Below are 17,011 nucleotides of genomic sequence, written 5' to 3' on the forward strand. Positions count from 1 at the left end.
GCTGGCCAAGGAGCCCATCCTTGCTTCTAGTACCATGACTACAGTAGATCAAGGGCCACACATCAATGACTTCACCTCCAGATAAAACTTTATTCAACTCCAGACTGCAGTAGCTGGTCCTCACTTAGGAAATGCCACAGAGTTTGCACTTACATCAGATGTCACCAGTGGTGCCCCTCCTTACATCAGGTGTCCCCAGCGGAGCCCCCCTTACATCAGATGTCCCCAGTGGAGCTCCTCCTTACATCAGGCATCCCCAATGGTGCCCCCCCTTACATCTGATGTCCCCAGCGGTGCCCCCCTTACATCAGATGTCCCCAGAGGAGTTTCCCTTACATCAGGTGTCCCTAGCGGAGCCCCCCTTACATTAGATATCCTAGTAGCGGTGTCTCTGCCACCATTACAGAACAGAGGCCAAGGGCGAACAAAAGCCGGCAGCGTGGTTACAATAGAACCATCGCCCACCCCCTGCCCATTTCCATAACAGGCCGGCAGCAGAGTGGGGCTAGTGGGGCGGAGCAGGGGGTGGGTGGCGCCGCAGCAGCTCAATTTCTATTGTAGCCACCCAGCCGTGTTCTACTTCTTCTGGTCTTCTTAAAAATGGCAGCCAGTAGAAACAATGGCAGACCTCTAGTGGTGGTGGCAGGAGGCAGCGAAAAATTGTGAAAAAACTGATTTCTCTGGACATTTCCCAGGAAACAATAAAATCGGGAAAATAATCAAAATCCCGGGAATGTCCCAGGAAATTTGGGACAGTTGGTAAGTATGACAATGATTAAAAAAGGAATGAAACAGCTGTGTAGATGCACATGTGGAATCTCTTTCCACAACTTACTGGACTCTTTGCATGCTGTGAAGCTTTTCCTCTGCTGTTTACTTTCAATATCTAAGGATTACATATCCCATGGTACCTTGCTGCCTGCAAGCACTGATTCCTGTACTGACTCCTGAAACTCCTCTTTTCAGCACCTCTGTAGTTCAGAAGTCAGGCTCTGTAAATTTTCATAGTACATAAATGATACAGAATTCAAAGAAGAAAAAAATGTGGTGGCTTTGGCCAATTTATGGCTCAGGGGGTTTAGTACAAGCCCCACACTATATATAGCTCCACACTATATAAGGCTGCCTCCGTGGTGGCCTTGTGTAGTGTGTTGTGGTGGCAGAGAGAGATAGACAGAGAGACAGTGTCATTTGATTTAAGTTAGATAGAATAGGCAGGCGAGTCAGTTAGCTGCAGTTACAGTGTATGGAGGATATATATGCATCCTAAGTGTTGTGTGTATATATATATATATATATATATATATATATATATATACACTGTATAGATCTGTTTAGTTTAGATCTGTTCCTGTTATTCTCTTCCTAATATACTGACATGCAAGCAGGTGATTTTAGTACTTTCAGTATTTACAGTCAGTGTACTGTGTCCTTTGCACAGTGCACACCTAATGCTACCTTCAAGACAATTGCTGGTGTTCTTCTGATCCTATTAATACTACAGGCAGGCAGCTGCAGTATTTACAGTTAGTGTACTGTGTCCTCTGCACAGTGTGCACCTAAAAATACGTGAAGACAATCGCAGGTGTTCTTCTGATCCTATCAATACCACAGGCAGGCAGCTGCAGTATTTACAGTTAGTGTACTGTGTCCTCTGCACAGTGTGCACCTAAAGCTACCTTCAAGACAATTGCTGGTGTTCTTCTGATCCTATTAATACCTCAGGCAAGCAGCTGCATTATTTACAGTCAGTGTACTGTGTCCTCTGCACAGTGTACACCTAAAGCTACCTTTAAGACAATTGCTGGTGTTCTTCTGATCCTATCAATACCACAGGCAGGCAGCTGCAGTATTTACAGTTGGTGTACTGTGTCCTCTGCACAGTGTGCACCTAAATCTACCTGAAGACAATTGCCGGTGTTCTCATACTAATACTACAGGCAGGCAGTTGATTCTGCTAGCTGCAGTATAATCAGTATATATATACATCCCAGCTTTGTGCAGCTACATCTCACTGCAGGCCATTAGTATGTCTGGAACACCAACAAGGAGAGGCAGACAGTCACAAGCCAATAAAAGAGGACAAGCAGGCTCTGTGTCGAGAGGCAACAGTGTTGGTCATGGACACGGTGCATCCTCATCAGCACAGGGCCATGGGACATGCTTGTACTTTTTTTCAGCAGCTGGCCGTGTTGAGTAGCAACATGCTGAAGACTTGGTAGAGTGGATGACCAAGCCATCCTCATCCTCCTCATCCTCTCTCACCCAGGCTCAGAGTACTTTGTCTGGCAAAGCAGCTGCCAACGTGGCCTCTTCCCTTGTCTCAATGGCATGAGTCACTCCTTCCCTAGCCCCACCATGCCATCCTGAGGAGTCCCCCGAACTGTTTGACCACAGTGTTGGGTACATGCTCCAGGAGGATGCCCAGGGTTTTGAAGGCTCCGATGGTACCAAGCTAGAGGAAGTCATTAATGTGAGCCCAGAGAGAGGGGGTTCCCAAGAAGGACAGCAATCTGGCAGTCATGTTCCCCCAGTTGCAGCATACTGCCAGGTTTGCTCCAGTGATGAGGGAGGGGCTGATGAGGTCACTGACTCCACGTGCGTGCCTGATAGGAGAGAGGAGGAGGAGGCAGAATGCCCTCCAGGGGCCAGCTTAAGTGCAGCACACCGACTGCATAGCACTGCAGAGCTCCGCATGTACAGGATGCTGCTGTCTCTGCACGTTATTCCAAAAGTTCTTTGGTGTGGGCCTTTTTTGAGACGAGTGCATCAGATCGCACCACTGCTATTTGCAACATATGTCTCAAGCATATCTTGCATGGCCAAAACGTCACCTGCTTGGGCACCACATCCTTGACTTGACATATGTTGACCTGCCATGCAGTTCATTGGCAAGCATACCTAAAAGACCCACACCAAAGAACAAAGCGGACCTCTCCTTGCTCCTTATCAGCTGGGATCTCCAACCCCACTATACCTTCAGTCCTCTCTGAAGCCTGCACTGAGAGGAATGAAGGTGTAGAATTAGGTGTGTCACAGCCAAGTACTTGCGGGCAATCTGCTATCGGTACACCAATGTCAGATTGTACCAGGCAAATTTCCCTGCCCCAGCTGCTGCACCGCCGAAGGAAGTTCGCTCCCAGCCATCCACATGCCCAGTGGTTGAATGCTAGCTTGGCTAAATTGCTAGCACTTCAACTGCTGCCTTTTCAGTTCGTAGACTCTGCCCCCTTCTGTGAGTTTGTGGAATTTGCGGTTTCTCAGTGACAGGTTCCCAAATGCCACTTTTTCTCATGGAAGGCGATTCCGGCTCTCTACCGACATGTGGAAGGCAATGTCCATGCCTCGCTGGACAGGGTAGTCAGTGGTAAGGTGCATATTACCGCTGATTCATGGTCCTGCAGGTATGGACAGGGATGTTACCTATCTTTCACGGCGCATTGGGTGACTCTGCTGGCAGCTGGGAAGGATGCAGGACAAGGTGCAGTAGTGTTGGAGGTTGTTCTGCCACCACGCCTCCAAAATGCTACTACTGGTGATTCTGACACACCTCTCTCCTCCTACCCCTCCTCTTCTTCTTCTTCCACGGCCTCTTCCTGTGCTTTTTCCTCGGAAACCAGCGGTGCTCTGAATAGCATTCAAGCGGCTACGCAAGTATGCAGACAAAAAGATGCCATGTGGTGCTTGAGTTGGTGTGCTTGGGGGACAGGAGCCACAAGGGCAGAAATTCGGGGGCAGAAATTCTGTCAGCTCTGCAGGGGCAGGCTCAGAGGTGGTTGACGTGACAATAGCACCAACCTCTCCATGCTTCGACAGGGACACTTCACCCATATTCCCTGTTTGGCTCATATCCTTAACCTGGTGGTGCAGTGGTTCTTGGGCAGGTATCCGGGCTTACAGGATGTCCTGAGGCAGGCCAGGAAAGTCTGTGTGCATTTCAGCTGGTCATATAATGCCAGTGCTCAGCTGGGTGTACTCCAAAAGGAATTTAACCTGCCAAAGGGCCGCCTAATATGTGACATGCCCACCAGGTGGAACTCAACGTCGGCCATGCTGCAGCAGCTGCACACAGAGGGCCATCAATGAGTACCTTTTGCCACTATGGCACCAGGACAGGGTCAGGTGAGCTTGTTTTTTTTCCCACACCAGTGGGCTATGATCAGGGATGCATCCACTGTCCTGTCACCATTTGAGGAGGTCACGAGGATGGTGAGCAGTGACAGTGCATGCATCAGTGATACTGTCCCTGTTGTCTACCTGTTGGAGCACATGCTGCTTGGAATAATGGACAGGGCACTTGAGGCAGAACAGAGGGAGGAGGACTTCCTTAACTCTCAAGACCCCCTTTATCCAGACAGTGTTCCTGCTGGTCCGTCAATCACACAGGAAGGACGAGGAGGAGGGGGATTGTGCCAGCATGGAGGTGGAGCCTAGCACTCAGCATCAGCAGCAGTCTTCAAGGGATCATTTACAGTCCCAAGAAACCTATGGACTTGTACATGGCTGGGAGGAAGTGGCTGCAGATCATGTTGTCCTTAGTGACCCAGAGGACTCCGGACCAAATGTCTCAGCAAACCTATGCTGCATGGCCTCCCTGATCCTGCAAAGCCTGCAGAAGGATCCTCATATTCGTGGTATCAAGGAGAGGGATCATCACTGGCTGGCAACCCTCCTTGATCCACGTTACAAGGGTCAGGTTGCGGACCTTATCTTGCCATCGCAGAGGGAGCAGAGGATTAAACATCTTGATGATGCTGATGATGCTGATGTAACTACATTTTTTTTTACATGTCAGATCCCTTCAAGACTGCCTATGCTGATGTTGAGTGACTATCCTCTTCCTTCTCAATGATCATGATGGTAGCTTGTAAGAAAATGTTTGGTTCTGAGCGCCGGCACCAGTTGCGCGGTCAACTACAGTATCTGTGAGGGGCTGCAGTGTTGTGGCACCAGCACTGGTGTCTAAGGCCCAATTTTTCTGCCCCTGTTTAACAGGGGCGTGTAATTAAAATTTGTAATACAATATTTAGCAAGAGGGTTTGTTGCTGCGCTCAACTACAGTATCTGTGAGGGGTTGCAGTGTTGTGGCACCAGCACCAGTGCCTAAGGCCCAATTTTTCTGCCCCTGTATAACAGGGGTGTGCAATTACAATTTTTGATGCAATACTTTGGAAAAGCGCTCATTCCTGCACTCCAACTAGAGTATCTGTGAGGGGTTGCAGTGTTGTGGCACCAGCAACAGTGCCTAAGGCCCAATTCTTCAGCCACTGTTTAACAGGGGCGTGTAATTACAATTTTGCAAGCAATATTTTGCAGGAGGGTTCATTGCTGCGCTCAACTACAGTATCTGTGAGGGGTTGCAGTGTTGTGGCACCAGCACCAGTGCCTAAGACCTAATTTTTTCCAGCCCCTGTTTAACAGGGGCATGTAATTACAATTTTTGATGCAACACTTTGCAGCAGGGCTCATTCCTGCACTCCAACTAGAGTATCTGTGAGGGGTTGCAGTGTTGTGGCACCAGTGCCTAAGGCCCAATTTTTCTGCCCCTGTTCAACAGGGACATGTAATTATAATTTTTGATCTAATATTTCACAGCAGTGCCCATTCCTGCGCCCACCAAGAGTAACTGTGAGGGTTTACAGTGTTGTGGCAACACCACCACCACCAAAGGCCCAATTTTTCTGCCCCTGTTCAACAGGGGCATGTAATTACAATTCTTGATACAATATTTAACAGCAGGGCCCGTTCCTGCACCCACCAAGAGTAACTGTGAGGACTTACAGTGTTGTGGCACCAGCACCACCACCACCAAAGGCCCAATTTTTCTACCACTGTTCAACAATGGCATGTAATTACAATTCTTGATATAATCGTTCACAGCAGGGCATTCCAGCACCCACCAAGAGTAATTGTGAGGGCTTACAGTGTTGTGACAACATCAACACCTTAGGCCCAAATTTCTGCAGAGCATATAGGGCAGACCCATACTTTCAAACATCCAACTTACAAATGACTCCTACTTGCAAACGGAAGGAGACAACAGGAAGTGAAATTAAATCTACCCCTAGGAAGGGAAATTCTCTCCTGTAAGAGTTATTATGGGAAAAACGTGTCCCCTCTCCACTAATGCTTTATCACCAATTCTTGTTTCACTAAAAACCCCAAATTTTATAAAAAAAAAATTGTCATTGGGACAGAAAGTGAGGTAAAATCTTCTGAAGAGGTGTACAGACAGCAAAACAAATGTTACAGGGGTGATAACCCTTCCCTATGTTTTCCAAAAAGCTTAAAAATAGATTTTTTGGCTGGAGCTACACTTTAAAAATGTACCAGTTCAAAATTGCAAACAGATTCTACTTAACAACAAACCTAAAGTCCCTGTCTTGTTTGCACCGCCTGTATACTGCTGTTCACTGCTGTTCAGTATATATAGGGCCTGGGGCCCATAAAAGGCCCAAATGGGCTGGTAATGGGCTGGGTGGAGGGGGGTTACCCATGCCATTTTCTCAATGATTTTCATCCATATTGCAGCGACCAGACATTACATTAACCACCTCAATACAGTGCAGTTACACCCCCTTCCTGACCAGACCAATTTTCAGCTTTCAGCGCTCTCACAGTTTGAATGACAATTACTCAGTCATCCAACACTGTATCCATATGAAACTTGCGTCCTTTTTTCCACACAAATAGAGCTTTCTTTTAGTGGTATTTAATCACTAGTGGGTTTTTTATTTTTTGTGCTATAAATAAAATAAAACGTAAATTTTGTGAAAAAAATACCTTTTTCTTAGTTTCTGTCATAAATTATTGCTAATTAGTAATTTTTCTTCATAAATTTTGGCCAAAATTTATACTGCTACATATCTTTGGTAAAAATAACCCACATTAGTATATATTATTTGGTCTTTGTGAAAGTTATAGAGTCTACAAACTATGGTGCCAATCACTGAAAATTGATCACTTCTGATCAGGCCTTCAGTACATCAGGTGTATCTCATTTCTTGAGACACTAACAAATCAGGAAAGTACAAATACCCCCCAAATGACCCCTTTTTACAAAGTAGACATCCCAAGGTATTAAGTAAGTAGCATGGTGAGTTTTTTTAAGTTGTCATTTTTTCCCACAATTCTTTGCAAAATGAAGATTTTTTTTTTTTTTTTTTTTTTACTAAATTGTCATATTATCAGGTTATTTCTCACACACAGCATATGCATACAACAAATTACACCCCAAAATACATTCCGCTACTCTTCCCGAGTACGGCGATACCACATGTGTGAGACTTTTACACAGCCTGGCCACATACAGAGGCCCAACATTGATGTAGTACCTTCAGACGTTCTACGAGCAAAAATGACGCATCTCATTTCTCAACCACCTATTACACTTTTGAAGTCCCTGGAGTACCAGGACAATGGAATTTCCCATAAAATGACCCCATTTTGGAAAGCAAACACCCCAACGTATAATCTGTGAGGCATAATGAGTCTTTTGAATGGTTAATTTTTTTCCAGAAGTTTTTGGAATATGTGGAAAAAAATTAAAACGCATTTTTTTTTACACAAAATTGTCAATTTATAAGATATTTCTAACACATAGCATGTATATAGCAAAAATTACATCCCAAAATACATTCTGCTACTCTTCCCGAGTACGGCGATACCACATGTGTGAGACTTTTACACAGCCTGGCCACATACAGAGCACTAACATTGATGTAGTACCTTCAGACGTTCTATGAGCAAAAATGACGCATCTCATTTCTCAACCACCTATTACACTTTTGAAGTCCCTGGAGTACCAGGACAATGGAATTTCCCATAAAATGACCCCATTTTGGAAAGCAAACACCCCAACGTATAATCTGTGAGGCATAATGAGTCTTTTGAATGGTTAATTTTTTTCCAGAAGTTTTTGGAATATGTGGAAAAAAATTAAAACGCATTTTTTTTTACACAAAATTGTCAATTTATAAGATATTTCTAACACGTAGCATGTATATAGCAAAAATTACATCCCAAAATACATTCTGCTACTCTTCCCGAGTACGGCGATACCACAGGTGTGAGACTTTTACACAGCCTGGCCACATACAGAGCACTAACATTGATGTAGTACCTTCAGACGTTCTATGAGCAAAAATGACGCATCTCATTTCTCAACCACCTATTACACTTTTGAAGTCCCTGGAGTACCAGGACAATGGAATTTCCCATAAAATGACCCCATTTTGGAAAGCAAACACCCCAACGTATAATCTGTGAGGCATAATGAGTCTTTTGAATGGTTAATTTTTTTCCAGAAGTTTTTGGAATATGTGGAAAAAAATTAAAACGCATTTTTTTTTACACAAAATTGTCAATTTATAAGATATTTCTAACACATAGCATGTATATAGCAAAAATTACATCCCAAAATACATTCTGCTACTCTTCCCGAGTACGGCAATAGCACATGTGTGAGACTTTTACACAGCCTGGCCACATACAGAGCACTAACATTGATGTAGTACCTTCAGACGTTCTATGAGCAAAAATTATGCATCTCGTTTCTCAACCACCTATTACACTTTTGAAGGCCCTGGAGTACCAGGACAATGGAATTTCCCATAAAATGACCCCATTTTGGAAAGCAAACACCCCAACGTATAATCTGTGAGGCATAATGAGTCTTTTGAATGGTTATTTATTTTCCCGAAGTTTTGGGAATATGTGGAAAAAAATTAAAACACATTTTTTTTTACACAAAATTGTCAATTTATAAGATATTTCTAACACATAGCATGTATATAGCAAAAATTACACCCCAAAATACATTCTGCTACTCCTCCCGAGTATGGCGATACCACATGTGTGTGACTTTTACACAGCCTGGCCACATAGAGAGGCCGAACATTGAAGTAGTACGTTCAGGCGTTCTAGGAGCATAAATGACACATCTTATTTCATTCCTACCCATCACACTTTTGAAGGTCCTGGACCACCAGGACAGTGCAATTACCCACAAAATGACCCCATTTTGGAAAGCAAACACCCCAACGTATATTCTATGAGACATGGGCTGCAAATAGGTACTCGGGTACTCTGATGGGCTGGAGATAGGTACTCGGGTACTCTGATGGCCTGGTGACAGGTACTCGGGTACTCTGATGGCCTGGTGACAGGTACTCGGGTACTCTGATGGCCTGGTGACAGGTACTCGGGTACTCTGATGGCCTGGTGATAGGTACTCAGGTACTCTGATGGCCTGGTGACAGGTACTCGGGTACTCTGATGGCCTGGTGACAAGTACTCAGGTACTCTGATGGCCTGGTGACAGGTACTCGGGTACTCTGATGGCCTGGTGACAGGTACTCGAGTACTCTGATGGTCTGGTGACAGGTACTCGGGTACTCTGATGGCCTGGTGATAGGTACTCAGGTACTCTGATGGCCTGGTGACAGGTACTCGGGTACTCTGATGGCCTGGTGACAAGTACTCGGGTACTCTGATGGCCTGGTGACAAGTACTCAGGTACTCTGATGGCCTGGTGACAAGTACTCAGGTACTCTGATGGCCTGGTGACAAGTACTCAGGTACTCTGATGGCCTGGTGACAAGTACTCAGGTACTCTGATGGCCTGGTGACAAGTACTCTGATGGTTTGGTGACTGGTATTTGGGTACTTTGAAGGGCGGTGACAGGTACTCATATGGGCTGTGACAGGTACTCGGGTACTCAGATGAACTGTGACAGGTACTCGGGTACTCAGATGAACTGTGACAGGTACTCGGGTACTCTGATGGGCCGGGACAGGTACTCGGGTACTCAGATGGGCCGGGACAGGTACTCGGGTACTCTGATGGGCCGGGACAGGTACTCCGGTACTCTGATGGGCCGGGGCAGGTACTCCGGTACTCTGATGAGCCGGGACAGGTACTCGGGTACCCTGATGTGCCGTGACAGGTAATCGGGTACCCTGATGTGCAGTGACAGGTACTCGGGTACCCTGATGTGCAGTGACAGGTACTCGGGTACCCTGATGTGCAGTGACAGGTACTCGGGTACCCTGATGTGCCGTGACAGGTACTCGGGTACCCTGCTGTGCCGTGACAGGTACTCGGGTACCCTGATGGGCCGGGACAGGTACTCGGGTACTCTGATGGGCCGTGACAGGTACTCGGGTACTCTGATGGGCCGTGACAGGTACTCGGGTACTCTGATGGGCCGGGACAGGTACTCGGGTACTCTGATGGGCCGGGACAGGTACTTGGGTACTCTAATGGGCCGGGACAGGTACTCGGGTACTCTGATGGGCCGGGACAGGTACTCGGGTACTCTGATGGGCTGTGACAGGTACTCGGGTACTCTGATGGGCCGTGACAGGTACTCGGGTACTCTGATGGGCCGTGACAGGTACTCGGGTACTCTGATGGGCCGGGACAGGTACTCGGGTACTCTGATGGGCCGGGACAGGTACTTGGGTACTCTGATGGGCCGGGACAGGTACTCGGGTACTCTGATGGGCCGGGACAGGTACTCGGGTACTCTGATGGGCTGTGACAGGTACTCAAATACTCTGATGGGCTGTGACAGGTACTCTGATGGACTGTGATTGACAGGTACTATGAGGGGTGGTGACAGGTCCTCTTTATTGGGGGGGGCAATCAGTATGTTTAGTGTACACTGTATGCGGTAACGAGATGTTACCGCAATCTCCTTCTCACACACGATCGGTGTGTGAGGAGGAGAATCCGGTAACATCCCGTTACCGCGGTTTGTTTACATTTGAGTGATCGGCTGTGAAAGGATCACAGCCGATCACGTGGGTAAACAGCCGGCCAATGGCTGTTTACCAGCGTCGGTGACAAGCAGTGTTCCCGGGGAACACGCCGCCACCGACGTGCACGCGCAGCGCGCTCGCGATCGCGCGCATGCGCCGTGCACGTTCGGGGTGTTACCATCTGTGATCGGCCGTGACTTCATCACGGCCGATCACGTGGTAAACAGCCATAACGAATGGCTGTTCACCCCCTTCGGTGGCGAGCGGTGTCTCCGTGACACGCCGCCACCGAAGAAACAGGGATGACGGCCTGCCGCCACAATAGGTGCGCCGCCTGGCCGTCATTTGACGGTCGGCGGTCAGCAACTAGTTAAAGCTGCAAGCAGTTTTAAATGACTTTTTTTCCTTTAGAAATGTCATTTTGTGCAGGGACAGTAAACACAGGAAACACATGGCACTTCACAGGCATACTATAGACACCCCCAGGTATGATATTTAAAGAAATATTTCACTTTTTTCACTTTAAGCATCATTAAAATCACTGCTCCCGAAAAAACAGCCGTTTTTAAATCTTTTTTTTGCATTGATGCATATCCCCTGGTGCAGGACCCGGGCCCCCAAACCCTTTTTAGGACAATAACTTTCATATTAGCCTTTAAAATTAGCACTTTTGATTTTGAGCGTTCGAGTCGCATAGACTTTAACAGGGTTCTAAAGTTTGAGCGAACTTTCGGTCCATTCGCAGGTTCTGGTGCGAACTGAACAGGGGGGTGTTCAGCTCATCCCTAGTCACGACTAATGCCCCGTACACACGAGCGGACTTAAGTCCGACAGACTTCCAAAGGAGTTCCGTCGGAGTTCTGCTGGAATTCCGACGGAGTTCTGACAGACTTTTCGGCCGAACGGACTTGGCCACACACAATCACACTAAACTCCGACGGATTCGAACGTGATGACGTACTACTGGACTCGAATAAGGAAGTTCATAGCCAGTAGCCAATAGCTGCCCTAGCGTCGGTTTTAGTCCGTCGGAGTAGCATACACACGAGCGGAGTTTTCGAAGGGGACCGGGTCCGGCGGAGTTCCGTCGGGAAAATTTGAAGCATGCTTCATTTCTAAAGTCCGTCAGACTTTGGCGAATCAAAAGTCCGTTGCAGCCCACACACGATCGGATAGTCTGACGGACTCGGTCCTTCGGACTTTGGATGTTGAAAAGTCCGCTCGTGTGTACGGGGCATAAGAGTAATCTATCCACAAGGAACACACACCAAAAACAACAGCACATTTTGGGAAAGGATTATAACTTCTGACAATGCTTTTATTGTTGTTCCATTTCTTGTACGAGGTCAGAGATACAGGAAATGAGGTAGAATCTTCCTAACATGGATCAAAGGCAGAAACAAAAACATGACAAGAATTTTAACTTTTCAGCACACTATCCAAAAACGATAAAAAAATTGGCTGGAGTTGGACTTGATGCTGGACTCAGCCAAACAACTACTATTTTCTAAAATAGGTCAGCAATGGCTTCCTATTTTGTTTCTTAGTAAAGGCTTCCTTCAACCACCATGCCTCACTCTTGTTGCTACGCAGTAACTGCCATGGGTCTAATATGCTACTGATTGTCCATTTTCACTGGAATCTTCTCACACAGCTATTTTATATAAAACCCTTTACATAGTGCCTGCTATTTTAAACATAATACAATCATAATAATATATGTTTTTGTAAAATGCACCCATTTTAGTTTGCGTTTAAAATTCAAATCCTGTCAGTGTCATATTTAATATTTCATTTGGAAAGCTTTTTGCAATGTTATTTTATCAAACCTACAATTTCCGAAAGGCTTTGGAAAGGATTTTGCAGTGTTTTAGTCACCAGGGAGGTCCAACAATGGCTGCCAAGATGCTCAGCAGTTCAAGCTTATGCACACTTCCAAACACATAAAACATTCTTGCTGTTAGAATCATTTTTTTTCACTCTTAATCTCGAGCACATTCTAATGAGTTTGGGCAAAACTTGTTTGCTCTAATAGCTAATGCTTTATGTAATGAAGGCATATATTGTTTGGAAATATATCTCCCAGCAGAAATCTCTCCCTATTCTAAATGAAAGATTGTAGTATAATGTCTATTTATTATATTGCTTTATTTCTCCTTTTCAGGGGCCATAAAAAGTGACTGGCAGGAGAATTATTGCTCCTTCATGACAATAATTGGGAAACTACAACAAATGAAAGCTTACCCCGTTCTTTTTCCCTCCCTAGGGAATGCATTTCCATGCTAGTGCCCATCTATTATTAATACAAACGTACTTTGCATTTCTTAAGGCAGTACTTTGTATTACGATGATGATGAGCATGTAAAGTGCCAGTAGTATTGTGTTTATACAAGGGTTGAAGCTGCTGAGGTATAACAAGCACTTATTTTACATTTCACAAAAATACGGCTAATGAAGGTCCCTTGATTCCCCCCCCCCCCCCCCCCCCTGAAAAGAGAGCCTTGACTGCTGGAAGCTTTGCATCTATGTGGGCATCTACCTAAACAGGAAATTTAAGTGGCTCCTTAGGGATTGGCTTTGCAGGCGTGAGGTGACTGGGTGGAACGTGAACTCTAGGAAAGGCTATGCCCTGCATGTCCCACTACGCTCAGGAAATTCTGATGTCACAAGAGATGCCCACCCACCCGTCCATTGTGAGTTTTGTCACAGCTTTATTGGCAGTGTACCTTGCCAGCAATTGATATTGCTTTATGGGCTATGCCCTCAAGTTTAATTCTGGGGTCAGTTTAATGCCTGTCTCGCACTGATGGTGGAGACAGGCCTCTGAGACTATCCATGTTTTTGTTATGGATGCTCACGGTACAACTGTGACTGGCATTGTTATGTGGTATTTTTTAAAGTTGTTATATTTGGTAAGTTCAATAAAGCTGTGGCCTTGCCCTACTTCCAACTTAAAGTGGTTTCTGTGTCCTTTTGGTGGGCAAGGTTTGGTCTCAATAATGGTTTAAGACATGCCTATGCTTCTCAGCAGTCATGGGGTATTTTTGGGGGGAAAGGGAAAATACGTAAACTTCTGTATCTGACTCATGTAATTTGTCACCAATAGTGGAGTAACAGAATTGTTTATAACAGACTGTGAGCAAAATATGAGATAAAACATATTCTTTATAGTCCTGTTGCTCAGATATAGAACATGATAGTGGTCCCTTTAGAAGAGTTCTTCCAGTGGGCACTCCCTGACACTACCATTACCAATCACAATATGACAGGAAATCTTACCTATAGGTTGTTCTTTCTCATCCTTATGTTTGTAGACAAGAAATATTAGTTTCATAAAGGGTAGGGTGTGGACAAAATTTGGAGGAGACTCTGCTAGCAGTGAGCAGAAAGATAAAACTATAATTCTACTGCTCTACAAAACTCTGTTTCGGACACATCTTGACTATTCTGTCCAGTTCTGTCACCAGTCCTCGGGAAGGATGTGCTGGAACTCAAGAAAGTCCAGAGAAGGACATCAAATATAAAAAGGGGGCTGGAGGACCTCAGTTATGAGAAACGGCTATGAACATTAAACTTATTTTTACTGTAGAAGAGACATGAGGTGACATGATCACAATGTACAAATGTCTTAAGGCCTCATGTACACTGCTTCTTTTAAACAGACGTTTAGGAGCAGTTGGGCATTTTTTTCAACTGCTCCTGAACTCTCCCCTATGTTATCTTATCAGCACATGTACACAGGTTCATGTATTGTCATTTCTAAGCAGTTGTGTTTATAGGCTTTTTTTGGAACCTACAAAAATGCATTCAGAAGCTGTGTTTAGAGGCATTTCAAGCGCCAAACGTGACTAAACGTGGCTACCCGTGTTTAGGCGCGTTTTCGCCTTGAATTGTTTTTAAAGGGAAACATTTTATTTATTACTTTTGAGCCTGGAAAATGATAAAAAACACACCAAAAACTCAATTATCACTGCCTGCAAGCTTGATATACCATGTGATATTCCCCTCATCGGACAATTTTGCTGTACAATACACGACTTGCATTACTTGATGCTGAAGTTGAGAGTCACCAAAAGACGTTCCTCCAGTATCAGGTTGCTTAAGAAGACACAAGGCCATTCAATGAAGCTGGACGAGAAGCAGTTTAACCGTAGACTGTGTAGGGTTTTTTCGCTGTTAGAGAGATAAGGATGTGGAACTACCACAATAAGTGGTGTCAGCAGGAAGTGTAGATAATTTCAAAAAACTTAGATAGGCATCATAGAACACAATATGCAGGGATATGGGAAGAAGTAAAGACAAAAAAGAAAAATACCCATACCTACACAGGTTAAACAGGATGGATTGGTGTCTTTATTCAACCTAACTTTTTAACTATGTAACATAAAGGGTAGACTATGAAAAAAATTGGTAGTGGACTTTGCTATCACACCAACATTTTCTGCAGGTCAGAATAGTTCTTTAGGACTGTTATGATCTGCCAAAGCAAAGTGGATGTGTGAAGTTCCTCAAAGATGTCACTGGCATGTTGCCTATTTGGAGACATTGAGGGGTTAAGCAGAAATGTTTGACTGGTGTTGAAAAACAGCACCACACCACTCCAGGTACTCAGCACTCAGAAATAAGGAACTAGAGGAAAATAATAAACATCAAGCTTTATCTGTGCTTTCTTAGCTGCAGTGGAGAGTGGGGGAGACATTGGGGTTCTAAAATAGACCCCTAATGTCTCCACTAGTGATGAGCCCAACACCCCCCGGTTCAGTTCGCACCAGAACCTTCGAACGGACCGGAAATTCGTACGAACTTTAGAACCCCATTAGTCTATCCATTAGTCTATGGGACTCAAACGTTCTAAATCAAAAGTGCTAATTTTAAAGGCTAATATGCAAGATATTGTCCTAAAAAGGGTTTGGGGTCCCGACTCCTGCCCCAGGGAATATGGATCAATGCAAAAAAATGTTTTTTTTATTACCTGTTTTTTCGGGAGCACTGATTTTAATGATGATTAAACTAAAAAAAAGTGAAATATTTCTTTAAATATTGTGCATTGGGGGTGTCTATAGTATGCATGTGAAGTGGCACGTGTTTCCCGTGTTTAGAACACTTCCTGCACAAAATGACATTTAACGTAAAAAAAGTCATTTAAAACTGCTTCGGTTTTAATGTAATGTCTGGTTCTAGCAATAAAGATGAAAATCATTGAGAAAAATGGCATGGGTAGCCCCCCTGCCCATTACCAGCCCCTTTGGGTCTTGTATGGATATTAAGGGGAACTCCGTACCCAAATTAAAAAAGGGAAGGCGTGGGACCCCCAGGCCCTATATACTCAGAACAGGAGTATACAGGCAGTGCAAACAAGACAGGGACTGTGGAGGTTTGTTGTGTTAAGTAGAATCTGTTTGTAATTTTGAACTGGTACATTTTTAAAGTGTAGCTCCAGTCAAAAAATCTATTTTTAAGCTTTTTGGAAAACATAGGGAAGGGTTATCAGCCATGTATAATATTTTTGGCCGTCTTTTTTCATCTCACTTCCTGTTGTCTCCTTCTGTTTGCAAGTAGGAGACATTTGTAAGTTGGATGTTTGAAAGTAGGTACCTGCCCTATATGCTCTGCAGAAATGTGGCCCAAAGGTGTTGGTGTTGCCACAAGTTAACACTGTAAGCCCTCAATATGACTCTTGGTAGGCGCTGGAGCACCCTTCTGTGAACTATTATATCAAGAATTGTAATTACATGCCCCTGTTGAACAGTGGTAGAAAAATTGGGCCTTTGGTGGTTGTGGTGGTGGTTGTGCTACAACACTGTAAGTCCTCACAGTTACTCTCGGTGGGCTCAGGAATGAGCCCTGCTGTGAAATATTATATCAAGAATTGTAATTACATGCACCTGTTAAACAGGTGCTGAAAAATTGGGCCTTAGGAACTGGTTCTGGTGCCACGACACTCCAACCTCTCCCAGATACTCTAGTTGGAGTGCAGGAATGAGCCCTGCTGCAAAGCACTGCATCAAAAACTGTAATTACACGCCCCTGTTAAACAGGGGTTGAAAAATTGGGCCTTAGGCACTGGTGCTACGACACTGCAACCTCTCCCAGATACTCTAGTTGGAGTGCAGGAATGAGCCCTGCTGCAAAGCATTGCATCAAAATTGTAATTACATGCCCCTGTTAAACAGGGGCTGAAAAATTGGGCCTTAGGCATTGGTGCTGGTGCCAACGACACTGCGACCTCTCCCAGATACTCTAGTTG

Source organism: Lithobates pipiens, unplaced genomic scaffold, assembly GCF_037356315.1.
Source record: "Lithobates pipiens isolate NorthernLeopardFrog02 unplaced genomic scaffold, aLitPip1_a1.2 Scaffold_16, whole genome shotgun sequence".
In the NCBI taxonomy this organism is placed as follows: domain Eukaryota; kingdom Metazoa; phylum Chordata; class Amphibia; order Anura; family Ranidae; genus Lithobates; species Lithobates pipiens.